Source organism: Hemiscyllium ocellatum, chromosome 18, assembly GCF_020745735.1.
Source record: "Hemiscyllium ocellatum isolate sHemOce1 chromosome 18, sHemOce1.pat.X.cur, whole genome shotgun sequence".
Lineage (NCBI taxonomy): Eukaryota > Metazoa > Chordata > Chondrichthyes > Orectolobiformes > Hemiscylliidae > Hemiscyllium > Hemiscyllium ocellatum.
Window position 1 is genome coordinate 46499889 of NC_083418.1, and position 27996 is coordinate 46527884.

The 27996-nt window shown below is 40.6% G+C and overlaps 1 protein-coding gene across 1 annotated transcript in view; it reads left to right on the forward strand.

The window, feature by feature from the left end:
* The window catches only part of LOC132824211 (protein inscuteable homolog), a 287434-nt gene that overhangs the window by 173545 nt on the left and 85893 nt on the right, over nt 1-27996 (forward strand). The gene's annotated exons all lie outside the window — the stretch shown is intronic.

A 27996-nucleotide genomic window follows, 5' to 3' on the forward strand; every position in this document is an offset into this window, starting at 1 on the left:
TGGTACACATACACTAATTGAGAGTCAGGTTTTGCATATTGAAACAATTCTACATTTACTGCGATCACTTTTAGAAGTGCCCAGTACACAGTACGCATGAAAATATACAAGGCAGACACAAAGTGTTTACATCGAACATTGACATTCTCATTAACATTTTATTTTTGACTGATTTTTGAATCATTTATCACAATTTCATGCCACAAACTTATTTTGTAGGTTTTGAAAAGCCTCCATTGCACAAATAATCCCTGGTGTCTTCAATCGCGTGAGCTCTGCCTGAGGTGAATGACCATTGTTACTAATAAAAGAGAGTTGAGGCAGAGGCCATTTCATGTTTTAAAGAGAAGATAAATATTTGATTGAGAAGTTAGAGAGATTTACAAAGCAAACACAGAATTGAAATTACTTTTGGATGCTCTGGAAAAAAGAGGAAAACAAGATCAAAGGGCATAAAGGGCTTTATGTTATCAGCATCCATGTTTCCAGAATCCCTAAATCTTACATTCCTTTCCTCATTTTGACTCTCTTCTCCATAAAATTGTAAGTTTTAGAATGTTTCATATTGTGTGAGCACTTTTTAAAAAATTTACATTATACTCTCATTAATCATTATTCTGCTTCATGGAACTCCTACTTTTTTCCTGGAATTTTATATGCATGATTTTCTTAGTATGTTGCTAAGTGTATATTCTGAAAGTTGAAACTAATTTTACACATATTGAAATGCTAAATTTACATGCTTTCATCCTGTAAAGACCAGGTTACATTTCACTCTTTTTTACATCTTTCCCACCAGACCATGAGATGTACCAACAGAATTAGATCATACAGCCCAAAGTCTGCTTCAATATTCAATGAGACCACGGCTGATATGATAACTTTTCACTTCACTTATTAGCCTTTTCCCCATAACCCGTGATTCCCTTTCCGGTGAAAAATCTCTCCACCTCAGCCTTGAATATCATTAACAATGCCCCTCTGCAGATCCCTGTGGGAAAGAATTCCACAGATTCACTTCCCTCTGAGAGAAGAAATTCCTCCTCATCTCAGCCTTAAATTTGTGAACCCTTATTTTGAGATTATGCCGTCTAGTCCTAAAATGACATAGAGCTGTATTATTAAAGAATTCTAATAAGTATTTTATCAGAAATATTTAATTGAAAGCTTGGTTCTCATAATGATTAAGAATTTTGATATCCTAGATTTTTAAGTTTTTATTAAATAAATGTGAACAAACTAGTTGAAAGCAGAAATCGGAGGTTGAATATTTCCAGGCCCAGAATGAGATGAGCAATGGCAAGTCAGTTCGGAAACTGTGGCAAATACGATAAACGCGATTCCTCAATGACCAGAACAAAGTCTAATTTTGTCTTAACTCTGTTAGACAAGTAACTCTGTTAGACAAGTAGCTCACTAGTTAGGAGTGAGAGGCCTATTTGTATGCATTAACTTCTCTTATTACTTAACCTATAGGGAAGGCAATGGCTTCTTGGTAATGTTGCTGGACTGTTAATCCAGAGACCCAAGGAAAGTTCTGGGGACCTGGGTTTAAATATCATTACAGCAGATGGCATTTGAACTTATTAAAAATCTGTACTAAGAGTCTAAGTATGACCATGAGCTCATCTGGTTCACTAATGCACTGTAGAGAAGGAATGGCCATCCTTAGCTGGTCTGGCCCAGATGTGACTCCAGACACACAGCAATGTAGATGTCTCTTAACTATTCTCTGGTTAATAAATGCTGGCCTTGCCAGCAATGCCCTCATCCTGTGAATGAAAAAAAGTCTCACCTTATGTGTATGCACGTTGTTATTTTCCCAGACGGTGGAATGACACCAGACTGCACCAATTCCTGACCTGAAAGTCAGAGCAGTTACGACGTGACTGCAACTCAATGTTCACCTCTATGGGTCAGTAGACTCCAACATTTGAAAAATGTTCCATGGCAGTGATCTCCTGCATGCTCCATCCATAAAGGCTGGGATTGGAGGAACACCATCCTCATTACAACATCAAGGCACATCTCAGATTCACTTATAATGTAGTTCACACTAACGCTGTACTTTGGAGCTTTCCAATGTCTTTCATTGTGGTGTTGCTGCTCCGTTGCACAGGGGCTTGTACACTCATGCACACATTACATCTCAAGGCGTTTAGCTTATTTTCTTAGCACTCACTCACTTTGCACCTATGTGGATGCTCACAGCATCTCTGTCTTGTCTTTCTAACAACCTCCCCACCATCCAGATTAGACTAGGCAAAAGTGAGGACTGCAGATGCTGGAAATCAAAGTCAAGATTAGAGTGGTGCTGGAAAAGCACAGCAGGTCAGGCAGCTTCTGAGGATCAGGAGAATTGATGTTTCGGGCAAAAGCCGTTCATCAGGAATGAAAGCAGGGAGCCTCCGGGATGGAGAGATAAATGGGAGGGGGATGGGGCAGGGGAGAAGGTATCAAAGAGTACAATAGGGGGTGGGGAATGGGGATGAAGGTGATAGGTCAGAGAGGAAGGTGGAGTGGATAGGTGGGAAGGACGATTGGCAGGTAGGGCAGGTTATGAGGATGGTACTGAGCTGGAGGGTTGGAACTGGGGTAAGGTGGGGGGATGGAAAATGAAGAAACTGGTGAAATCCACATTGATGCCCTGGGGTTGAGGTGTTTCAAGGCAGAGGATGAGGTGTTCTTCTTCGGGTGATGAGGATGTGGTGGTGGAGGAGGCCCAGGACCTGCATGTCCTCAGCAGAGTGGAGATGCCCTTCAACGCATCTCATCCACATCCTGCACTTTCGCCCTCAAGCCCCACCCCTCCAACCGCAACAAGGACAGAACTTTCCTCGTCCTCACCTTCCACCCTACCAACCTTTGCATAAGCCGCATCATCCGCTGACATTTCTGCCAACTTCAAACGGACCCCACCACCAGGGATATATTTCCCTCCCCATCCATTTCTGCTTTCCGCAAAGACCGTTCCCTCTGTGACTACCTGGTCAGGTCCACACACCCCAACAACCCACCCTCCCCTCCTGACACCTTCCTCTGCCACAGCAGGAATTGCAAAACATGCACCCACATCTCCCCCCTTACTTCCAACCAAGGGCCCAAAGGAGCCTTCCACATCCACCAAAGTTTCACCTGTACATCCATCAATGTCATTCATTGTATCTGTTGCTCCCGATGTGGTCTCCTCTACATTGGGGAAACTGGACACCTTCTTGCAGAGTGCTTTAATGAACATCTCTGGGATACCCACACCAATCAACCCGATCACCTCGTGGCCCAACAATTCAACTCCCCCTCCCACTCTGCCGAGGACATGCAGTTCTCCAGTCCTCCAACTCCTCACCTGTGACCAGACAGGACATCAACATTACTGCCAAGACAGTAATATCTCCTCCCTTGCCTCCCTCAATAACCTGAGATCTCATCCAAGCCTACAGATTAATCTACATTCAGTCTATGTGCAGCCTATGTGCAGGTTGTTGAAATCAATATTACTATCACTCTCAAACACTCTCCAAAGAAGGTGACACAACTTGCAGTTAGCCTAAAAGACACAAGCTTCAGCTGTATATCTTTATTTTCATGTCGAATGTGACATCTATTTTTTTTCCCTAAGTAGTAAAAACTGATCTTCTTTCTGCTCAAGAAAACCTTAAAAATCAATTCTTATTCTGGAGAACCAGTGAATTGCAATTTTATTACAGTGAGGTATAACTGTGTGTTAAAAATGATTCAAAATCACTGTTGTGACCAATGAGGGTTTAAGAGGTGGGAAGTTAATTCATTCTTCCTCATCTGATTTTAACAGTTAAATGTCAAATTGGAAAAAGTTGCATAGAATTTTATATACGTGAGTCCTATACTTCAAACGTCTAAATCACTCATTCAGGTTCTAATTAAAGTGGACTGCATAATTTTCTTTGTGATATTCATAACGGGGTGACAATAGAGTACCAATAATTATATGGTAATATGCAATGGAATCTCTCAAGAAAATATGTGCTTTGAATTAGAAATATGAGACTACTTAATGTTTAGACAGAAAAAGCCATAAGAATTTAATTCCATTCATTGGAGGTATCTTCCCGAAATAAAGTTGAAAGACCTTCAGTTAATAAATCAGGCTATGAAACTATACCCAGCTTTACTCAGAAATTAATGTTAATAGCACAATTAGAAAATTAAGTTGATATATATATAATTAGAAAGAAGTGGAAATGTTGAAAATAATGGTCTCTGAAATTTTCTTGATGAAAATAATATTCCAATAAGTAGTACATTAAAGAGAATAGATTAATTTTATTGGTCTGGAACAGAAAACAGTTATGAATTTCACTAAAAGATAGGATCTTAGATTGAAGTCAAAAGGTGTGATAGGAGGAATGAAGGAATTTTCATTGATATAGTACCTTTCCTGTTTTCAGAACTTATGGTGTGTTTCACAGTCAATGAATTACAACCAGGACACTTCAAAATCAGTGTAGCAATGAGATAAATGATCAGATCTGTTCTGGAGTATTTAGTTAGAAGAAAAATATGGGCTAGGGCACTGAGAGATCTACCTTGTCATTTTTCAAATAATACCATGACATCTTTTGCATAACTTGGAGTATGGGCAGCCAGAGCCTCTGTTAATGGGCAAAATATTTCCTACATATTTGAGACCAGCAATGCATGCCACTAAGATGCAAAGTAAAAGCTCTCAAAGATTTTGGAAATTTCAATATACACCTTACTACAATAAACCCAACTCTTGTGATTGTTTATCAATGCCAACACCCAAGCACAATTCCATCCATAATAATCACTCCATTCTGTATACCACATAACTTCTGTATAAACTTGCACTTCTTCAGAAGCTTTCTTCCAATTTAAAAATGAATTTCCTGGTGCCTGTTGTTACCGAAAGCAAGTGCAATTCCAAGAATCATTGAATCCATTCTCATGCTGTTGCTGCAGGTGACAATTCAATTTGAGAAATGAAAATCATCCTGAACTAAGAGACAATTAATTTATTCTGCAAGTTTCCCCACAATAATTTTAAGTGCTGATCAACATGCAAACTCTGCAAAATTGAAGGTTGCCATCACCAAAGCCTTCAACTTCTATGGGTCTTTCTAAATGTCTGTGGGTGTCATGTTTAGGATTAGTTGAGGACAGTGAGAATATGTGTTCAGGGGAGAATATGCCCATTTTCTGTAACTCTAGGGCAATGTTCAAATTTACCAAGTCCATCAAGACAAAATTAACTTAGATGAGACTAAGGGTTAAGCTTTTCATCTTACATTCATACTCATCTTGCATCCTAGTTCTCGTGAGTACAAGATGAAAACTTCAATTTCTAGTCTTTGAGCAATATTTAAGTCTGTACTACCAAACAATAACTTTCTATGAGATTGTTGGTCTCTGCAAATTAGAGGGGCTTTGTCACACTGGATCTTTGCCTTCAAGATTCACAAGATTGTATGAATAGAAAGAGTAATCATCACTTCAATGCTCAACCAGCCTGCAACTTCCTTTGTCTGCACTTTTTGCACATGAACTCACAGAATTCAGAGCCTGCCAGGATTCATTCATTTTACACAATTCAGGCGATATATCTCTTTTGCTTCAGTCATGTGTATGCATTCTCCAGGCTGCTTTTCGAGAGGCCTGTTGAGTTGTCGAAGAGTTATCTAAGCTGTTTGTATAGCTTTTTAGTGTCATCCAAACCATCCCAGAGATGTTTACTGTCAGGTCTTGTACACCAAAGTATAAAGGAAGGTATGAGTTTTCACATACAGAAGAGTTGATCCAAACAAATCCAAGACTGTAGAAGACAGAGCCGAACATCAAGATTTGTGAACTCAAAATGGACAGAAGGGAGAACTGTATCCCACATTTCACAATCTGGGGGCTGTCCAAAAACAGCTTCCAGCTAATTCAGTAACTTCCAGGTGCAATGAAGTTGTAATGTCAAAAACGTGGCAACCAATTTTCAATAATGCCAGGGTTTCTCAAGAAATGGCAACCTTCTTCTCCACACACTGCTCCTAACTGATTCATTTCCAATAACTGGATTGTCTTGTTTGAAATCACAGCTGGTGGTGGTGCCTCCTGGTCCCATGCAAGTTTCTGCCCAGTTTGGGTGCTATCTGACTCGGACTCTGCATAAGAACATGCACTCCCCAGAAGACTGAGGGCTTCCTATTGACCTCTCATTTGGTTACTTTTTTGGGATAAGTTGCTCTTCAAATCCAATGCCTGCATTCTGCAACATCTTTGGAAACTGCAGCTCCTCTCTGATGTTGTTGCCTATACTTAGATATCTCATGGTGTGGGAGGAAGTGATGGGGAAGGAAAGACTAGATTAGGGAGGAAATATTTCTTAGTCCCACCATTATAGTGTATAAACTTTGAGTGCCAATGATCATTTTTCAGTTGTGTTTCATTTGAGCTGGAAATTTGTGTTAACCTGAAAGTAAAATGGTCACAAATGAGATGGATGAGAGATTTGACAATGGATCAACATTAGCAGAATGAGCATGGGATTAATCATAATTTTATGTCCAGCTTCCAATTTTCCTTCCATGATGGAAATTTTAGGCCAATGTCTCACCTTTTCAATGTACCACACCCTTGGTACTGTGCACTTGAAGTACGAGATTACGTCATGTGCTTGTGTCCTGGAGTAAAGCATAAAGTCTCAACTTTTTGATCAAAATGGAAAGTGGGCTGAGGAAAGATTGACAATAACAAGACGCGTAATAATGCGACAAAACAATAACAACTAAGTACAAATTACTCATGGAGCCCATTTAACTTGCTGAAATTGTAACTTGCTTTTTATTCATAGGATTGACTTCCATATGTATGCTAATGCCACACAGTTTTATTTTTCCACTGCTATTCTTCTTTCCAAATCCGTAGATGTGTTATCCGATTGCCTATTCGGCATAAGATAGGTACGGATGAGGAGGGCCCAAGTGACTCATTTTAGCTCTTTCATCCATAAAGCCCTTACAAACCCCAGCCGCAGCATTAAAATGTTTTGCAGGCAATTCCAGGATTATTATCTGCACCATTCCACCTTGCAATTCCTTGCTGGAGGTCACGAGTTATTTTCAAAATGGTCAAGACTCCAGCAGAGATGTGAGGAAGACAAAATGATTTTCAGACATAGACCATATTTGAATGCAGCCAGTGAGTTGCAGTATAAATCCATGCTACAGTGTGGATCTCTAGTTGTTAGAGGGCTGATTACTGCCTGGCTCATAAACTAGTTAAGTCCTATTCACTTTCTCCTGCCTGTTGTTATGCCATCTAATTAATCCACTGCTTCTTCTTGCATTGTTTGTTTCCATGCTCACACACTCCATTGATAATCAAGTCAAAATATTTATTTAGTATGGCTGACATCAACCAAGAAGAGCAGTTGATGTAAACAATCACTGAAGAGCTGTGTTCTATACCTGCCTCTGGGTCGGAAACATGGATTCCAATGCTGTTGTAATAAAGGCTAACATGCCAATTGATGCCTTAATTGCTTGCTGTACTTGTATGCTCTTTCACCTTTTCTGTATTTCATCAAAAAACTCAATCAAATTAGTTAAATATGTTCTGCCCTGGACAAATGCATGCCAGCTTCCCTTAATGATTCCATACTTGTTGAAATGACTGACTTATAGCTACTGGGAGTACCCTCTAACTGTTTTTGAACAAGGACATATCATTTGCAATTCTCCAATCCTCTGGAAAAAATCCCATGCTGAAGGAGAATTGGTAGATTGGTCAGTATCTCCACAATTATTTCCTTCAGTATTCTTGGATACATCTGATGTGGTCGTGGTTATCAATTCTAAGTATGGTCAACCTTTCAAATACCTCCTGTTTTCTACATTTTTAGCCCATCCATTATCTCAAGTATCTCCTCTTTCACAATAACAGTTTGAACCACAGATTCTGAATTTAATAGGAACCAGAACTATGTCCAGAGCTTGTTGGAATTCACCAGGGTAATTGTGATGAGTCCACAGTGAAGAGTGCAATTTCCCTAAAACTGACAGACTAACAAGATCAGGCATGGCCAGGTGAAAGGCTGCTGCTCATAGCCATGCTTCTCAGAGAGTGCCGTCAGTATTTAGAAAGTGGTTGCCAACTGTTTGGAAATCATGTCATATGTCTTGCACTTTCCTCTGCCTTTCTGTGCTCTAATGCCTCACCATAATATCATAAACCTTCATTTAGCTGCACTTTGCAGCTCTGATAATGACAGGAGGAGAAGCAACAGCAACATCAAAACCTATTGTAGTAGCAGGAGCACCATCAGCCACAGCACCAGTTGCCTTCAGTTCAACCACTTGCTGCTCAGGGCAGAAATGATAGACACAGTGATCCAGCCCCATGGAGGAGAGGACCTGAAGATGGTGTCCATAGATCTCTCAACATTTCTTACACTATTCCCTCAGGAGATTCATGCTTTCACTGCCGATTTTGCTGGTATCTGCAGCCAGTGGAAGAGGAGTTCCTTTACAGTGGATCAAATGGTTACACATTACCAATGGTTATCAAAGTGCCTGCCACTGGAGGGCCACATAACACACTCAGCCCCTGTGTATAAGCATCACAAACTGGTTCTGGGAGATTTAGCCAGACAAGCACTGACATTTTACTGGTGCAAACTAATGAACATGAATTAACTATTTACTATTTGTGAAGAGGCAATAGTAATGGGAATTCATTGAAACTGTTTTCACTCAGGTCCTAATTCCATGTGATCTGACACCACTGATGTTGCAGTCTGGCTATTATTGTTATATAAATTAACCCTTTACACTGTGGTTACACACTGGATCTCTCTTTCTGCCTGAGGTTATGTCAGAAGCAAATAGGTATGAGTGATCGATTAGCTTGTGTGGAGTGCAGGGAGTGGCACTAATAGAGGGTGGTGACTGTGAGGTAAGCATGCAAAATGGCAATAGGATAAATGTTGGGCTGCTCAGGAAGGGATGTGAAGTACCTGACGAGAGAAGAGTGAGTGAAACTGTAAGGTGTGTCGTTCTGGGGAGTACTACATAGGAGCATGCTTGGAAAGTGACAGGATGGCATCCTAATGTTAAAGATGATGGTAAAGCTAATTGAAGCAGTCAACTCATTAAACATCTTCCTGTTTTGGTAGGAACAACGCTGAGAAAATTCTGCTCATCTTTATTGATCATGGGATAGATATTCATTGTTTTAGAAATAATAATCACAACACTTCAAACTGTAAAATGACAGTTAAATTGAAATAATAAAAAGAAACAACTTGTTAAACCTTAAGAATATTTCTGAATATTTATTGATAGAGGGAAAAAAAGAGATTAAGAAATTGCATATTCAATAAAAGCACATTCTAATTTATTAAAAACATTTTGAATGTGTAGAGTTTAAACCATGTTTTTGGATTGAAGCAGTTTGAATATGGTAATTTTCATGTCTGAAATAAGTAAAATTAAATTTATTGAGAGCAAAGTGGATGGAGACATAACTCATTTAATTTAGTGTAGTATTTGGTGGGAGAGATTGGGAGAAGCAAGATTGACTTAATGGAACAGTTTGGAAAAGTGTGCAAGGATGTGGAAAGAATGGATGTTAAAGATCTTTGAACACGAAAGGACAGGTTGAGAAAATAGTTAGTAAAACATATGGGATAGAGGTTCATAAATAGAGGTTCTGAGTACAAAGGCTGGGAAGTTATTGTGAACATTTATAATGGCCTCATTTGGTAGGGGTCTGGCCTTCACATTTTAGAATCAAGGCCCTCGCAATGTCAATGAGAAGATTTACCAAAATAGCTTTGGATGAAGAACTTTAGCCAAATGGTTAAGCACGTTAAACTGGAACTGTTCTCCATGGAACAAAGGAGAATGAGGGGGAAATTGACGGAGATGGATAAGTTTATACAATTCAGATAAGGTGGATAAAGAAAGGTTGTTCTAATAAACTGATGGTATGAGGGTGAGAAGGTGCAGAATTATGGTTTTGGACAAAACTTGCAAGCTGTTTATGGGGAAGAACATTTTTTTCAGTAAGTGGTGATGAACTGTTTGTCAGTAAGGGTTGTAGAAGCAGTTACTGCCAATAATTTCAAAAGGAAATAAATATAAAATGCGATAAGAATAGAGGAAGGCCTGACTAGATTGATCTATGTTGATTCAGCACAAACTTTTTTTATTCATTCATGGGATGTGAGTGTTACTAGCTGGGCCAATATTTATTGTGGTCTCTAGTTGCCTTGAGAAGGTCCCGGTGAGCTGCCTTCTTGAGCTGCTGCAGTCCATGTGCTGGAGGTAGATTCACAATGCTGTTAGGGAGGGAATTCCATGATTTTGATTCAGCAATAGTGAAAGAACAGCGATTTATTTGCAAGTCAGGATGGTGAATGGTTTTGAGGGGACCTTGCAGATGGTGGTATTCCCATAAAGCTGGTTCCCTGTCCTTCTAGATCGATGTGGTCATGGGTTTGAAAGGTGCTGTCTAAAGATTTTGATGAATTTCTGCAGTGCATCATGTAGGTAATACACACTGCTGCTACTGAGTATCTGTGGTAGGAAGGAATGGATATTTGTGAATGTGGTACCAATTGTGCAGGCTGCTTCGTCCTGGATGGTCTCAAGCTTCTTGAGTGTTGTTGGTGCTGCACTCATTCAGGCAAATGGAGAGAATTCTAACGCATTCCTGACTTAAGTGTTTTAGATGATGGACAGAGGGAGTTTCTCATTCTAGCATTCCTAGTCTCTGACCCACTTTTATAGCCATTGTGTTTATGTGGCAAGTCTAGTTAGGTTTCTGATTAATGTTAACCCCTGAATGTTGATAGTGGGGGCTTCAATGATGGTAACAATGTGGAATGTCAAGGGATGGTGATTATAATATCTCTTATTGGAGATGGTCATTGTCTGGTATTTGTGTGGTGTGAATGTTACTTGTTACTTTTCAGCCCAAGTCTGAATATTGTCCAGATCTTGTTTCATTTGAACATTGACTGCTTCAGTATCTGAGGAGTCATGAATGGTACTGAATATTGTGCAATCATCAGCAAGCATGTCTATTTCTGATCTTATGATGGAGAGAAGGTCATTGATGAAACAGCTGGAGATGGTTGGACCTAGGACACCACCCTGAGGAACTCCTGCAAAGGTGTCCTGGATTGAGTTGTCTGACATCCAATAAACTCAGCCATATGTCAGTTATGATTCCAGCCAGTGGAGAGTTTTCCCCGATACCCAGTGATTCCAATTTTGCTCGGGCTCCTTGATGGCACACTTCATTGAATGTGGCCTTGATGCCAAGTGGTCAAGAGTGTGGTGCTGGAAAAGCATAACAGGTCAGGCAGCATCCTAATGAAGAGCTTTAGCCCAAAACGTTGACTGTCCTACTCCTCGGATGCTCCTGACCTGCAATCCTTTTCCAGTAGCACACTCTCAACTCTAATCTCCAGCATCTGCAGTCCTCACTTTTGCCTACTTGATGCTAAGTGGTGTCAATCTCATCTCATTTCTGGAATTTATCACTTTTGCACATATTTGAACCAAGGCTGTGATGAGGTCAGGCACTGAATGACCCTGACAGAACCTAACTGCACATTATTGAGCAATTCATTGCTCATGAGCTGAACAGACTTTTTCACTTTCATGATTGTAGGCCCAAGAATCAGTACTGCATGCGCTAAACATGGGGCAGGCACCTTCAGGCGTCACTGATTCCTCATCTGCCCTACTGATAATGTGAATTGAGTTAAGCTCCAGTTATCTGTTGAACAGCTGATCACCCCTCAATACTGATTTCCTGGCTAATCAATAACCCGCAGTCTGGAGAACACTGTTGGAGGTCCAGATTTTGGGAGCACCTTCCGCTCTGGTTTTGTGGTCATGTCGTGAGGAGTTGGGGTGGGGAAAGGTGTCAATGAATGTCAAAGTTAAGGCAGGAGGGTGGCTTTCAGTGGTCCCAGATTGAAGCGAATGAGGCAATATGTCCAACTGGCAGGGCTGAGCTGTCAGGAAATCAGTCACTATCTTTGCTGACCAGGAAGGTGGGAACTCAGATTGGTTTTAATTGACAAATTAAAGGCTATAGCTAGAGATGAATTGAGGATCGTCCATGAATCTTCTCAAAAGTATTCCTGTTCTAGATTAATGAAAAATATCCAGGGATGTAACAGTAAGTCCTATTTTGCCTGACATCACTTTCCTAAGGCATGGGCTGTTTTTCTTACTTTCTGAGATGGGTAGCCTTCATGGCTTAGAAAACAAAGCAGCTAGCTATTTTAGTCAAAAGTAGATAAATATTTAGAGTATCAGCAGCAGTGCTCAAAGTACATGATGGTTGTGGGTAAATTCACCCCTGAAAACTCCTCCCTAAAGCCGTGGGAAACTGTGTACATGGAAGGACCAATCAGAGGAAAGTTGCTTCAATGTACATGGGAGAATTATACTGGTGAGGAGGTGCTCCTTCAATCACAGGCTTTTTTTTTGGATGAGCCTATTATCAGTAAATATGGGACAGAAACAGCCTGTGACTAGAAGAGCTATGAGCTATTGAGAAGGTAAGTAATAGTGCTGAGTGAGTTACAGAGATTTTGGCAGGGTTAGCAGATTGGGAGGGGTTGATTTTTCAGGACTGGGATTTCAGTTGTTTGGGAGTTCAGTCTTCCTAGTTTTGGTTGGGAAAGGAAGTGATTGCATGGACACAGACTGCTTTAGCTTCTGAGGAATCATGAATGGCCCTGAGCATTGTGCAGTCTTCAGCGCACATCCCCACTTCCTACTGTATGGTCATTAAGGAAGCAGTTGAAGATATTTGGGCTAAGGGTACTGCCCTGAGGAACACCTGCAGACATGTCTTAGGACTGAAATGATTAGTCTCTAATGACTACAACCATCTTCCTTCGTGCTAGATGTGACTGCAACCGATGCAGAGTTTTTACTTGATGCCTATTGACTTCAGGGGCTGATTATTGAAAAGTTATAAGGCACACCACACCAGATTATAGTCCAACAGGTTTACTTGGAAACATTAGCTTTCAGAGCACTGCTCCTTCTTCATGAAGAAGCAGTACTCCAAGATCTAGTACTTCCAATTGTGTTGTTTTTAACTTTGTCACCTCAGTCCAACACTGGCACCTCCACAACATCGAAAAGTAAAATAAGGGGAGACTACTTTACTTAAAGGGTTGTGGAGCTTTGAAATTCTCAATGCCAGATGTTTGAGGAATCTCCATCATTGAACACATTAAAGGCTGTGACTGATTTTGCTCTCTCAGGGAATCAAAGACTATTCGAAGTAGTTGAGTTGAAGCTCTTAGTCAGCCACGACACTGCATATTGGAGCGGGCAGGATCAGCCAATGATATCCTCCAGTTCCGATCACTTGTATTCCTGTGTTCTCTTTTTCAGAATTAAGAAAGTCGTGTTTAAAATTATGCAAAACATTGAAGAGATCAGAATATGTATGTATTTTTGGTCTCTTTATATAAGGAGGGATATACTTGCACTGGAAGCTGTTCAGCAAAGCTTCATTAGACTAATTCCTGAGATGAAGGAGTTATGTTATCGGTTGGGCCGATACTCATTGGAGTTTAGAAAAATAACAGGTGATCTTATTGAAATACATAAGATTCTGAGGGGTGCTTGACAGGGTAAACGCTAAATGAATGTTTACCCTCATGGGAAAATCTAGAATTATTGATAACAATGCCTTCTATTTAAGGCTTGGATTTGGATAAATCACTTCTCTACGATGGCCAATTGTCTTTGGAATTCTCTTCCCATGTTAATGGTTGAGGCTGGGACATTGAATATATTGGACAGATATTTGATCTACATAAAGTCAAGGATTATGAGAGGCAAGCTGACAAGTAGAGTTAAGACCACAATCCAATCAGCTCTGAACATATTAATTGGTAGAGTAAGACTGAGGAGCCAAATGGTGTGATTCCTACTCTTACGTCTTATTGTTATAATTGCTTCCCCAGCCATACAAGTTGAGCAAAGAACACCTTTACTAAAAAAAGGTATTCAGATAAAGGGCTCTTAAATTATAAACTGCTGTTTCCAAAGCAGGAATAATAAAACAGACATGAGCACTAAAACAATTAAAAGATCTATTAATATACAAAGATGAAAACAAATGACTAGAATTAATTGGGGATGAAGTGCATCAATTAGTTTACCATGGCTTCAAGACTCTTGGATTCACACCAGCTTTTGCTTGTGACAAATCACTTACCTGATGAAGGATAATAGCTAGCTTTTTATTTATTGATCTAAAATCTATGACCTCTCCTATAATTGCAGTCACTGCAGTGAGTGACATGTATCTTCAACGTCACTGTAGGCCTTTGTGGGTCACAATTTATGGGATAAATTCTGATTGCTTGCTGCACAAAAAAGGGAGAGTGTGTTCAAAACTAAATTGTGTATTTTTCACAAAGTATCTCTAGCCATTATTTCTTCATTTTTTTCTTCAAGTGATGGCTGTTTAGCATGATTAAGTAATACCCACTGTGAGGCCTTTAAACCTGATTTCATGAATTTCACTTCTTGACAAAAACTCTCTTAATTAATTAGCAGTGAACTTGCTGTGCTAAATTTTATAAGCATTTCCATTAATTCTCCAGTAAAGCATTGTGGAGATTCACTAAATCATGCTTGGTGTGACAGGAATCAGTGTGCTTCATTTCAGAGACAGAATCCCTACATTGTGGAAACAGGCCCTTCGGCCCAACAGGTTCACACCTATCCTCTGAAGTGTATCCCACCCAGACCCATTCCTCTACCCTATTATCCGATATCTATCCCTGCCTGATGCACCTACACATCCCTGAACGCTAAGGGAAATTTAGCATGGCCAATTCACCTAACCTGCTCATCTTTGGGTTGAGGGAGGAAACCGGAGCACCTGGAGGAAACCCATGCAGACGTGGGGAGAACGTACAAACTCCACACAGTTGCCTGAGGGTGGAATCAAACCTGGGTCCCTGGTGCTGTGAGGCAGCAGTGCTAATCACTTGAGCCACTGTGCCACTCCATTTGCTAATCACTTTTTTGCATTACCTAAAAGAAAGGTGTGCATGTAACCTTGGCAGGTACTAGATGTTAATCCAACTGCGGGTTCACTAAAATTAGTCTCTAAAATAAGCTGTGTTGTCCAGATCTGATGAAGAACTCATTCTACCTTTTTCTTTCAAATACCAATCAATCCATTATGCGTTTTACTTTCATTTCGCAAACATTGCTGGCTGTAACTTCTCTCTAGCTTCTTTTATACAAACATTTCTTTTGGTCACTTTCTGGCTACCCTATACTGATTGCAGTAGGATGCTGGTGAGGGAGTTGCAATGTGGTAATGTCAATGTTAGTTCTCAGACATGAGTGCCTCGAATCCAACTTTACAAGTGGGGTCCGCTATCGACTTTCATTTCCATCAATTAAATATTGACCCAAGTTGCTGATAGGAATTTAACTGTATTCACTTAAAAAGAATGATTGAATATATTATTGCATCAGTGCTTTTTAGAGTACAGTTAATATTTACATCATCTATTGTGCTCAGTTTAGAAGTTGTGGCTGCTTGTTTTCACACCCTTGCTGCTTGCTTCTAGTTGATCTTTATGGGGGCTCTTGGTTTCTTCCTAAAGTCTTCCTACTTTAAGGTCTCTATTTTAGACCCAAAACTACTTCAAAGTTGGTTCATATGTTCATATGGCTGGCTGCACATCTTTCGTTTTCAGAAACAGGAGTATTGCAGAAGCAGAGATTGACAGAACATCATTCAAATAATGAGTATTGGCAATTGGGAGGGTGGTAGGTTCTTTGGGCTGTGGAGGACCCATGATAGGTCCTCCTCCCCACACCCACTTAGCCACCCCCACCAGAAATAACTGGGGGGTCACCAGGATTTCACTCTCCAATCTCGCACAGTGGCTGAGCCTCCTATCATATATAAAATGTTGACAGTGGTGGAGGTTACCTCATGTTCCGTTACTTAAATGATTAAGGTACCATTTTGTTAGGCCTTGTGCATCCTGGTCAACATACTGGAAAATCAATTCAATATAATAGGGACTGAGAAGCCAGTGGATGCCACGACATCAGAGAAGACATACAAAGTGACTGAGTGCAAAATGTGACCTTGATGGAAGAGTTTTGATAACATTGGAGTTTGTTTTGGAAGTCATTGGCCAGGACTTTTGAGTCATTTCTGGAGATAATGATCCTGAAGGCAAAACAGTTCAACAATATTAGGGGTGTGGGAAAGATTTAAGCAAACAATATCAGGTATATGAGGTAACTTCCAGAGATGGAAATAGAGGATTCTTGTCATCAATAGAATATAAAGTCTTGTAAATTCCTATTGTGATAAGTCTGAGGGTGGAAAATTGGATAATGGAAAAAAATGGGAAACCTATGAAGTAAGAATCTTCCTATAATTTCTTCTGTGGATCTCTGCCCACCAACAAACCAACTGACTGGTTAGCTGCTGTTGTTGAGAAATACAAAGTAACATCTGGGCAAAGAACAGGTAGGAAGTAGTTTGAGCAGATTTTATAGATGGGGGGAAAAGGAGAGATGAATGTGAGCAGAGAAGGAAATGTGATTAGTGGGGAAAAGAGGATTGGAAATTGTGGCACTGGAAACTGCTAAGTTTGTTGAGTTAGTGGAAGATCTATCTGGTCATTTTGGTCGAGAAACAATGTTTAAGATTCTTTTACCTTTTGCATTCAGCACTTCTCAGCTTCACATGATGGGAAAAGCCAATTGTTATAATTAAAAACTTAAAGCATATTAATTGGAGATTCACTGCCTCCTCAAAATCTGTTATACTTGACCAACCTTTTAAGATCATATTGGTCCCTTTTCCCTTAATTCACATCCATTTTTAATGAACCTTCCCGGGTTTGAGGCCTACTTAACATTTTTCAAATTTTACCTTCCCATCTGACCCTTAATTATCTGGTTTTAGAATTTAATACTTTTCCCTTTGTATTTTATCACATTTATCTCTAGTTCATCTCTTACAGACTAGAAATCTAACCACTTCTTTCTGAAGGATGTTATTCAAAACCTTGCCCATTTTCATCTTTTGTACTTTTTAGATTTGAAGAAAAAGTGAGGACTGCAAATGCTGGAGATCACAGTCAAGAGTGTGGTGCTGGAAAAGCACAGCAGGTCAGGCAGCATCCGAGGAGCAGGAGAATCGATGTTCCAGAAGCCCTTCATCAAAATTCTTGATGAAAGGCTTATGTTGAAACATCGATTCTCCTGGTCCTTGGATGCTCCTGAACTTCTGTGCTTTTCCAGCACCACACTCTCCACTTTTCAAATTTGGTGATGTCTTTCCCTTTGGACCTGGACTGGATTTAATTTTGAAGCCACATTTTCATAAGTCTCTGTTGAGTAAAAAGACCAATTTAAACTCCAGTATTGCTTGAGGCTTTTAAAATAACTCACACTGTAGTTTGGACCCACAGTCCAGGTTTTTCTTAATGTACCCAATCATTTCTCACTTTTTTTTCTTTGAACAAAACTGATTATTTCAGTAGAGATATAAAACTCAGGATTTATGATCAATATTTATAATTGTGCACAGAACTACTTTTTTCCTGAGAAGTTTGGTATTTGGCACCTTCAGCTTTAACTAATGGGTTGGAGAAATTGCATGAATCTTTTGGTATGTACAATTTTGAAGGCATGCATTTGAAGACTAAGACCACAGAGTGCAATATGTTGTGCTCTGGTACACATGTGAAGTTTACCTCATTTGTTGCACCTTGTAATACGTCTCAGAAAAGTTGTGCTCTTGTTGTGTCTTCTTATTTTCCAGTACTTTTGACTTCTAATTAAATAAGTTCAGTAAAGATGCACAGAAGTATGTTCAGTAGAAGGAAAATATATTCGCAACAGTACATCCACATAATGTGTGAGCAGCCTACTGGTTGTCTTCATAGATCATCTTTAAAAACATCATGGCAGGAATCAGACTCTCCAACTAAATGAGACATTTACTGAGACGTTACTATGATCTTCAGAGCTGACTCAAATGTTTGAAATCAAACAGAATTTGACTGTCCAATGCCTACTATTGGAAAATAAATACATGCACGTAGACATCAATTCAGGCCTAAGTGTGGTAGTAGTTGTAATGGTTGCATAATCAAATTGCTTGCTAATGCTCATTGCTGAGACAATACGAGGGGAAATGCTTTGAAAAAAATAGCAATTGCAGTGCAATTTCTGACCATAATTAGCTTTGGGGTAATCTAAGTGGAGACATACAGATGTTAACTTTCAGCGATATAACAGTACTTAATACTTCTGTACTGCTTAAATTTCAGCCTACTAATGATGATATCATTTCGTCACACTCCATTTAGAGGAGCCAACTAAGATTATACTATGGAAAGAAATCGAGTCATATCTCCAATATTATGTGTTGCCCTCTTCCTGTGAATGAAGAAAGAAAAACCTGCTTTACCTGTATGTTAACCTTCTGTGACTCACTGATGAGGACACCTAGCTTCCTCATCACCAATGAAGGAATACTCTGCACATCTGTCCTTGAATCAAGTGGATAACTTCACAATTTTCCACATTATATTCTATCTGCCATATTCTTGTCACTCATTAAGCCTGTCCAAATCCTTTTGATGTTGCTTTATTATCTTCCTCATAACAAACATTCCTCCTTTTGGCTTGTATCATATGTAAGTTTGAAAATAGTTCACATGGTCCCCACAATGCAACAATGACCTATTGATTGCTCGAATTTGTTTTCTACCTGTCAGGCAATCTAACACATGCCAGTACATTACCTCCTATCACATTCACTTTAACTTTTCAGAACATCCATTTGTGGTGGACCTTATCAAAAGTCTCCTGAAAATCTGAGTACACTTTATCCATTGACTTGGATAATATTTAAAATATTGGAAGATTATTTTCAGGAGATATTCCATCCTTGGGTGTAGTTAGAACATTTTCATAAGTTTTTCAGTAGCCCCTTCTGTTTGTGTTGAAGTGTGGCACAGCATTCTGAATGAATGGATTCCTTTCTGAATGTTGCTTTTATTTCCATGCTATTGGTAATTTAGTCTTCCAATAGCTCATTTGAAAAAGGCACAAAGCACTGTGAAACTGCTTTAATCAGGCAGCTTCCAGATCAAGTCATTTCCAGACTTGATCCCAATCTTTGTTTGATAAAAAAAATTAAAGAACTGTGGATGCTGTAAATCGGAAACAAAAACAGAAATTGCTGAAAAACTCAGCAGGTCAGCAGCATTTGTGGAAAGAAATCAGAGTTAACATTTTGGGTCCAGTGACCCTGCCTCAGAACTGTTAACTGTTAATTAAGTTCAGGGAAGGTGGTAAAAAAGGGGGAGGTGTGTCTTTGTTAGTCAAGGATGGTATAAGGATAGCTGAAAGAACATTTGACGAGGACCTGTCTACTGAGGTTAGAAACAGGAGAGGAGAGGTGCTGGGAAGTTTTTATAGTTCTCCGCAAAGGAGGAGAGGATTGGCAAATCGATTCTAGGCAGGAGTGAAAGGAACAGGGTGGTCATTAGGGGGACTTTAACTTCCTCAATATTGACTGGAAATGCTATAACTCTAGTACATTGGATGGATCAGTTTTTGTCCAATGTGTGCAAGAGGGTTTCCTGACACAGTATATCGAAGGGCGACAAGAGGGGATGCCACACTGGATCTGGTACTCGGTAATGAATCAGGCCAGGGGTTTGATTTAGTGGTACGTGTGCACTTTGGAGAGAGTGACCATAATTCAGTAATGTTTAGTTTAACCTTAGAAAGTTATACATGGGGGGGAAGGGCAATTGTAATGCAATTAGGCAAGACTTAGGAGGCATAGATGGGGCAGCAAAATGCAGGGACAGGGGCATTCGAAATGTGGAGCTAGTTTAAGGAACAGATATTTGCATATCTTTAATAGGTGTGTCCCTGTTAAGCAAGAAGGAAGTGATAAGGTAAGGGAACCGTGGTTTACTAAAGAAATTGTATCTCTTGTTAAGCAGAGAAGGGAGGGTTATGTGACATTGAGGTGAGATGGTTCAGATGAGGTGATGGAGAGTTACAGATTAGCTTGGAAGGATTTAAAAAGAGAGTTAATAAAAGCAAGGAGGAGTCATGAGCAGTCTTTAGCAAGTAGAATAAGGGAGAACCCAAAAGCTTTCTGTAGATGTGTGAGGAATAAAAGGATGACAAGGGTAGGAATAGAGCCAGTCAAAGACAGAAATAGAAAGTTATGTATAGATCTTGTGGAGATTGGACAGGTGCTAAATGAATATTTCTCATCTGTTTTCACTCAGGAAAAGGAAAATATTGTAGGGAGAAGACTGAGATACGGGCTATTAGACTTGAAAGGAATGAGGAAAGAGGAGATGTTATCAATTCTAGAAGGTGTGAAAGTAGATAAATCCCCTGGGCCAGATGGGATTTTTCAGAGAATTCTCTGGGAAGCTTGGAAGGAGATGGCTGAGCCTTTGGCCTTGATCTCTGAGTTATCATTGTCTACAGGTTTATTACTAGAGGACTGGAGGATTGAAAATGTTGTGTGCTTGTTCAAGAAGGGCAGTAGGAATGACCTAGGTAATTATAGACCAGTGAGCCTTATGTCTGTTGTAGGAAACGTCTTGGAAAGGATTATAAGAGATAGGATTTATAATCAGCTAGCAAGCAACAATTTAATTGGAAATAGTTAACATGAATTTGTCAAGGGCAGGTCATGTCTCGCAAACATCATTGAGTTTTTTGAGAAGGTGACCAAGCATGTGGATGAGGGTAGGGCAGTTGACGTGGTGTACATGGACTTCAGCAAAGCCTTTGATAAGGTTCTACATAGTAGGATACTGGAGAAAATGTGGAGGCATGGGATTGAAGGTGGTTTAGAAGCTGGCTTTCTGTTAGAAGGCAACAAGTGGTACTTGATGGAAAATATTCAGCCTGGTGTCTGGTTACTAGTGGTGTGCCACAAGGATCTGTTTTGGGACCATTTTTGATTGTCATTTTCAGAAATGACTTGGACATAGGCATAAGTGGATTGGTTAGTAAGTTTGCAGATGATACTAAAGTCGGTGGAGTGGTAGACAGTGTAGAAAAATGTTGCAGGTTGCAGGGAGACATGGATAAACTGCAGAACTGGGCTGAAAGGTGGCAAATGGAGTACAATGCAAACAAATGTGGGGTGATTCACTTTGGGAAGGATAACAGGAAGGCAGAATACTGGGTCAATTGGAAGACTCTTGGTCGTGTGGATGTGCAAAGGGATCTTGGTGTCCACGCACATAAATCCCTGATAGATGCCAACCAGATTGATAGTGCTATTATGAAGACATACAATGTGTTAGGTTTTATTGGTAGAATGATTGAGTTCTGGAGCCATGATGTTATGCTGCAAGAATATTGTGTGCAGTTCTGGTCACCCCATTACAGGAAGGATGTGGAAGCATTGGAAAAAGTGCAGAGGAAATTTACTAGGATGTTGCCTGGTCTGAAGCGAAGGTCATCGAGTCATAGAGATGTACAGCATGGAAACAGACCCTTCAGTCCAACTTGTCCATGCTGACCAGATATCCCAACCCAATCTAGTCCCACCTGCCAGCACCCTACCCATATCTCTCCAAACCCTTCCTATTCATATACCCATCAAGATGCTTTTTAAAAGTTGCAATTGTACCAGCCTCCACCACATCCTCTGGCAGCTCATTCCATACACGTACCACCCTCTGCGTGAAAACATTGCCCCTTAGGTCTCTTTTATATCTTTCCCCTCTCACCCTAAACCTATGCCCTCTAGTTCTGGACTCCCTCATCCCAGGGAAATTACTTTGTATATTTATCTTATCCATGCCCCTCATGATTTTATAAACTTCTACAAGGTCACCCCTCAGCCTCCGATGCTCCAGGGAAAACAGCCCCAGCCTATTCAACCTCTCCCTATAGCTCAAATCCTCTGACCCCAGCAACATTTTTGTAAATCTTTTCTGAAACCTTTCAAGTTTCGCAACATTTTTCCAATAGGAAGGAGACCAGAATTGCACGCATTATTCCAACAGTGGCCTAACTAATATTCTGTACAGAAAGTCTTATGAGGAAAGGCTGAGGGGCTTGTGTCTGTTCTCATTGGAGAGAAAAGGGGTGATTTAATAGAAATCTAGAAGATTATCAGAGGATTAGATAGGGTGGACAGTGAGAGTCTTTTTCCTAGGATGATGACATCTCCTTGTATGAGGGAGCATAGCTGCAAATTCCGGGGTGATAGACTTAAGACAGATTTTAGAGGCAGGTTCTTCGCCCTGCCTGTCAATGTAGTTAACTTAGCCACTTTAGAGACATTTAAACAGTCCTAGGATAAGCATATGGATGATGATGGGATAGTGTAGGGTGATGGGCTTAGATTAGTTCACAAGTCACCACAACATCGAGGGCTAAAGGGCCTGTCCTGCACTGTATCGTTCTATGTTCTATGTTCTATAACTCTGACTTTTCTCCACTGATGCTGTCAGATCTGCTGAGCATTTCCAGCAACTTCTGTTTTTGTTTCTTTCCCTGATTGCCTGATTTCAGCTGGATTGATGTTAAGCATATTCAGATCTGAAGTCTTGAGCTGGTATGTGGAAAAAAACTCAGCAGTGATCCAGTGTTCATAGGGAGATAGGAGCAAGAGTAGGCCATTTGGCTTCTCAAACCTGCTCCTCCATTCCCTTATATCATTGGCTGATATGTGGCCTAACTCCATGTACCAGTCTTTGGGCCATATCCTGTAATACTTTTGTTAAACAAAACTTCATCTGTCTTAGGTGTAAAATTAACAACTGATCCAACAACCACTGCTGTTTGTGGAAGAGATTTCCAAGCATTTACCACCCTTTAAATATAGTCGTGCTTCTTAATGGTCTGGCTCTACTTCTCAGGCTATGGCCCCTAATTCTCGAACCAGAACCCCACATCCCCAGTGGAAATAGTTTATCCATGGCAACTTGTGGCTCGGTTATTTTTCTGCTGCCTCAAAGCACCAGTGACCTGGTTTGATGCCAGCCTTGGGTGACGATGTGGAGTTTGCAAATTCTTCCTATGGCTTTCTCCCACAGTCTAAAGATGTGCAGGTTAGATGGATTGGCCATGTTAAGTTGCCCATAGTGTCCAGGAATGTGTAGGTTAGCTGGACTTGTCATGGGAAATGCGGGTTCTTGGGATAGGTTGGGGGGCTGGATTGGGGTGGGATGCTCTTCAGAGGGCCGGTGCAGACTCGATGGGCCAAATGGCCTGTTCATGCATTGTAGGGATTCTACGATTCCATGCCCTGTCTGTTCGTGTGTGTGTATATCTTTGTTTATTCATGTGAGAATCAGGACCAGCTCTCTCGCTCTGCTTTGAACAAGTTGCCTGCTGGCTCCCATTCACTCCATAGTTTTACAGATTGAAGATGGAATGAAGGATGACAGGTACTCAGGATTACTCCTGAGCTTTTAGGGAAAGAGAAATGTTTAGATGGAAGGTAACAGTGAAGTAAACAAAATTTATTTACTGTATAATAAAGTTTGCTTAATTGTCCCATTTGAATGTAAATTGAACACATGCAACACATGTATTGTAGGAAGTGGCAGGTAGTACACATTATATCAACATTAGTTGATAAGGCTTATTGTGTAAAATGGAAGGCTCAAGCTGTACAGTAGTGACCTCGTGTGGTGGGTACATAAATGATGCATAACATCAGTAGATTAGTTGATATTATTTCACAAGTGAATGGAATCAAATTAGCAAGAACAGCATGGATACATAACTGCAATAAAACAGTTCATAACAAACACATGCTTGAACCATAAGTCTGAGAACAAGTAATCAATGGCATGTCACTCAGATCTCACTTCTGTGTAAATGGGATGACAAGTTAATAACAATGATTTAATAATTAACCACTCGGCATGGTTTGATTAACGCTGTGCCTTGGTTTATTTTACACTAAAATATATTGTCAGTTATGAAGCAGACATTCAGCAAAACAATTGATACAATTGCATGCAATTCGCAAACCCAAGCCCCTCAGCCAGGCACAACATTGTATACATACAGTCGATGGTGTCCTTAAAAGACAACTCTCATAAAAGTACATACAAGAGGGAAGCAAGTGACTTTGGCGCTCCAAAGAAAATTGTAATGTGTATGAATTTTGTAACAATCCTGCATATGACTACAGCCCTTTCTCTGAAAGTGACAGATACATGAGAACAATTCTTGAGAAGGACAAGAACAATAATATTTTAAAATGATGAACTTTGCATAGTTCTGCAGTTTGGATGTATTAGTTAAACAATTAACTCATTTTAATGGAAAAATAATGATGCAAATAAGAAAACAAAGCTTCTAATTACTGGGATGTAAGTCAGAAAAGTAGGATAGATTTCAGCGTTAAGTTTATATGTTTATAATTGATAATATAAATAACTTTTTAAATCAAAAAGTACTAAATGTTTGGAATAATTTGTTAGATATGATCTGAACCTTATGGAATTTTATAATCAGAAATTATTAAAAGTCAGAAGAAAGCTATTCAGCTCATTGCATCTGTCTTGCATCTGAAAATGAACCTTCCAGCTCAGATCTGCACTACATTTCTAAATGAGAATTTCACTGGATACCATTCACCTGCCTTCTCCCCATAGCCCAATGTGAAATACCTCCCACAGAAGTTGGTATCTCATCACCAAATCATCCTTTATTTACATGTACATAGTACATAACACTGGTCTGGCTTCCACAGAATCAGCTCCCAGAATGAGCAGAACCTCTGACACCCCTGTTTCTATCTGTCAGCCAGGTTAGCAGCCCCAATCGAGGAACGTATATCCTATGAGATCCACTTGGCTGACCTCCTTACAATCGCTACATCCCTGCAACTCTAAGTCCAGGGTCATAGGCCTCTGCTCTTCTGGGGCATTTTCACACTGGGTCCAGTTCCTCTGACTCAGTCTCAGATATGGGTGGTGTGTATTGAACTGTAGCCTGTCTCTAGCACCCAGAGCATTTTGGATGAAGTTCATCCTCTTCTTCAGGCAGTAAAGGCATTAAATTGCAACATCCACTGTGTACATCTCAGACACTGAGGTTTCTTCAACACGAGACAGAGGAGGAAAACTCAGGGGTTCTGACAGACTTTCTGGATATTCTGAGGGACTGGGTATGTTTGCTTCTTCTCTGTTTGTGAGTTTGCAGCTTTCATGTGGTTCACGTGCTTGTTCAGGACTGCCTCACTGCCTGAACTTTGTACATCATGGGTCTTGACCATTTCTCTAACCCACGCAGGGCCATTGCCATGGGTTTGGCACCAAACTTTGTCCCTGAAGTAAATTGGCTCTTGCTTAGGGGAGTATTGTGTCGAGTATTGGCTTTCCTGATGCTGGTTCATCCTCCTGCCCAGATTTGGGAAGATCAAATTTAACCTGGTACAGAGCTTTCTCTCCATTAGCAACTGCTGGCGCTATCCCTGTAGTTGCATGAAGAGGATGTGATAATCAAATAGGAACTAGGACAGTTTGGTATTGAGTGAAGGTATAGGCTGCTTATTTGAGCCTGTCTTCAGTGTTTAGACTGCCCTTGCTGCCAGACTAGGACGATGTATGGTATGGAGCTGTTCATATGTGCTGAATGTCATTCAACTTTTGGAATTACTCAAGTTCCTTGCTGGTAAATGCTGGGATGTAATAAATGACCAACACTTCCGGGAACCCCTGTATCGCAAAAGATGCTCACAGCTTTTCTATCATGCCCTGTGTTTGACACATTAATTCTATACAGTCCAGCCATTTTGACTGAGTATCCACATAGACTAAGAACATTGAGCCCATTAAAGGGCCAGCATAAGCTGATGTGTAACTGAGTCCAGGGTTTACCCAGCCATTCCCATATGTGTGAGGGTGGGCAGCTGGCAGTAATTTGTGTCCTAATGGGGACCCTGAACAGTGCCCCACCAACCATGACTATGTTTGCATCCAATCTTGGCCACCAGACACAGCTTCTTACCAACATCTTCATTTTGGATATCCCTGGATGACCCTGGTGACTTTAAGCCAGCATCCAACGGTGATGTTTGTTCGGGTCAATCATTCTTTCTCTCCAAAATCAAATGCCGTCCTCTCCAGTGATCTGGTCTCACTGGGTCCAGAAAAAATTCAGTTCTGTTGTAGTGGCCCCTTTGTTTCCCCCAACACCACCAGCTGCTTTATTTTTATCAGGACTGCCCATTTTTCCAACCATAGTCTGATGTCATCAGCAGCGACCGCAGGGTGTCCAGCAAGTTTAAAACCAGAACAGACGTTGCCAGTGGTGGCAGAGCAGTGGTATATCTACCAGCATATCGAGGCATCCTCATTTGCTACTTGGTCTCCTGGACAGTGTTTCCACTTGGAGTTGTATGTACTTAAAATGGGAGCCCACTGGTGAATTTGACTTGAAGCAATAAATGAAACAGCCTTGGCCTCTTTGAGTAGCCCTAGCAGGGTTTGTGGTCTGTTACAATTCCAAATTTATGTCTGTAAACACCAAACATGACTGCCACATCATCCTTTATTTAGAGTCATAGAGTGTACATGTTACATTACACTGGTCTGGCTTCCTCAGAACCAGCTCTCAGAATGAGCAGAACCCCTGACACTCCTGTTTCTATCTGTCAGACAGATTAACAGCCCCAATCGGGAACTCATATCCTTCTCTTTCTGGGCATATTTGCGCTCTGCATCAGCCAAAGTCCAGGAAGCATACGCTATCAGGTGTTCCTCTCTGCTGAGCTACTGGCGAGGCAATATTACCCTGTACCATATGGGGAGGCACTGCATGTTAGCACCAGGTCTCGCTTGGGATCATCATGTGCCAACAGCTTAGTGAAATGAAGCAGCTATTATCGTCTAAAGGCTATGAGACCATTTCCAAGGCTGCCCATTTTATAATAGTAGATGCAAGGTTATTATGAATTTTCCATAATAATTTACCAATCCAAGGAAAGTTCTAAGCTCAGGACCAGATGTGAGAGCCAGGGTACCTTCGATCGCCCTCGCTTGATTTTCCAAGGGTGTAACTTGGTCTTTTTGTTTCTGTAGCGCAAGTAGATCACTTGGGGTGCCTGGAACACACATTTTTCCCCTCTGAGGCATATGCCCGCCTGGGAGAAATGTCTAAGGACTATGTCCAAGTTTTCTCAATGATATTATTAGCACGTCTTCCAGATACACGGTGAGTTGGGGTAGACCTTGTTATATGTACTTCATCATCCATTGAAAAATGGCATAGGCTGATGATATTCCAAATAGCAGTCTGATATATTGCTACAATTGTTTTAGTTGTATTAATTGTGGCATACTTCTAGGAATCCTCATCTAACTGCAATTGCTCATGTGCAGCTTCATGAAGTACAGCTCCCCCCCACCCCCAGCACCTCACTAGTCTTGTGTATAAATCCTCTATGCAAGTGATCGCTGCGGGAAACCATTTACCATTTGTTTAAAGTCCCCATAAAGATGATCTCACCCATTGATTTTCACAATCTCCATGACCGGTGCTGCCCAGTCTGTAAACTGTATTAGCTTGACAATTCCTTCGCTTTCCCCCCAGCCTTCTGATTCTGATAAGGCAAAGAGCACTCGATGGGCCTTGCAGAAATGTGAAATTGCTTCCTGGTCAACATGCCAGGTGACGTTTGTTCCTTTGATAGTCCCTGGATCTTTCTGGAAAATGTCCGGGTATTTAATTAGGACTTTACTCAGGCATCCATTTTCTAATTTAAAAAAATGTTGAGCCAGTCAAGGTGAATCATTTTCAACAAATTTCACCCCATCAGGCTTGGGGCTTTTACTACAGTAGGTGGTAACCGAACCAGCTGCTTCTTATACGAGCCCCGCACCAAAGGTGTACCCTTAATCAGCAAAGGTTCCCTGATATAGCCGCGCCTGTATCAAATAAACAAACA